The sequence below is a fragment of the Amphiura filiformis genome, chromosome 9 (assembly GCF_039555335.1).
Source record: "Amphiura filiformis chromosome 9, Afil_fr2py, whole genome shotgun sequence".
NCBI classification, from domain to species: Eukaryota; Metazoa; Echinodermata; class Ophiuroidea; order Amphilepidida; family Amphiuridae; genus Amphiura; species Amphiura filiformis.
The window spans coordinates 24,639,198-24,640,879 of NC_092636.1; positions in this window are offsets into that span (position 1 = coordinate 24,639,198).

Consider the following 1,682-nt stretch of genomic DNA (forward strand, 5'->3'; position numbering starts at 1 on the left):
TGCACAAATTGCAGCAAGTTGAAGAAATCTCAACTATCAAGCAATATCGCTTGAAGTTGAAACGTTAATGCATCAACCAATGCATGCATGACAATGAACATAGACATATATTGTAGCTCATGGCAAGCGCGGATCCACGGGGGTGCTTTGGTGGCTGCAAGAAAGAAAGAAAGGAGGAAGGAAGAAAGAAAGAAAGAAAGAGAGGGAGGGAAATGAAAGGCACCCCTTGCGTAGTTGCATATATAAGTGGCCATTTTCGCTCCTGCTTCCAACATGTAATTGCCAATTTGTTGAAAACAATTTATAGGCCTACAACAATTAATAGGGAAACAAAAGGCTTCATGGCCCATCATTTCACAAATTTTTGGCTTTTTCAAACTAAAATTTTACACACTAATAGTGACAAAATGGTCCACCAAATCGCTTCAATTAGGTTTTCATTTTGCAAAATTCCCAACTTCCCCCCTCAGACAACCCCCACTATTGCCGCTTCGCGTTCATTTTGTACATTTACAATTTTTTTTTTAAGCACCCCGGGGGGAAGCAGTCCTGGATCCGCCCTTGGCGCATAGGTCGCACTACCACTCTTGTGTCAGGACAAAATATATTACCGTATTGGTCCGAGTATAGTCCCACCCGTTTTTTAGGTGAAAAATTTTCACAAAGGGGGGGGGGGGTGGGATTTTACTCAAAAAAAAAATTTTTTTATTTTTAAATTTTTTTTTTTTTTTTTTCGGTTTTGGAGTGTCCCTAGACCTAGACCTAGATGCTAGGATCATTCATGGTTGACCTAAAAAAAAATTTCAAGATGTTTTGTATTTTTAATATGAAAATTTTGTATTCATGTCATACTCTATTAATGATTTCAAAATGCATTCAAATTCAATTTTTTTTTTTTTTGCAATTTGGTACCGGTTTACCCTACCAAAAACGCGCCAGGTACCGGGTACAAAATTACCCGAAAATGCCAGGCCTAGTTTTAATATTTTACTTAGTGGCATCCCGCAATTTTGTATTCATGTCATACTCTACTAATGATATCAAAATGCATTGAATTTGAATGCATCTTGATATCATTAATAGAGTATGACATGAATACAAAATATCAATTTTCATATTAAAAATACAAAACATCTTGAATTTTTTTTTTTTTTTTTTAAATTTTTTTTTTAGGTCAACCATGAATGATCCTAGCATCTAGGTCTAGGTCCAGGGACATTACAAAACCGAAAAAAAACTTTAAAAAAAATAAAAAAAAATTATTTTTAAATTTTTTTTTTTACAATTTCTGGAATTTTTGAAAAATGGGGGTGGGACTATACTCGAGCGTGGGACTATACTCGGACCATTACGGTATATACATGGGACAAAAAATCATTTGGACCAAATATTTTTGGACAAAATATATTTGGGCAAAATATAAATTGGACAAAACATAATTGGACATATATACATATATTGGACAAAATAACTTAATTTCAAAGCAATATTGGCCAAAGTAACTTTGGACAAAGTGTTGTTTACCCTTTGAGAGCCCACTATAAGCTACTATATTGGCTGAAAGAAATGTATATTGTATTGCTTTTGTTTGTATACCGGTACAGTATTGGAGCATCTAACAAAAGAAGTGGCATCCGCATGGCACCAATGTATTGAAGCAGTTGTATCGTATACATGTATAG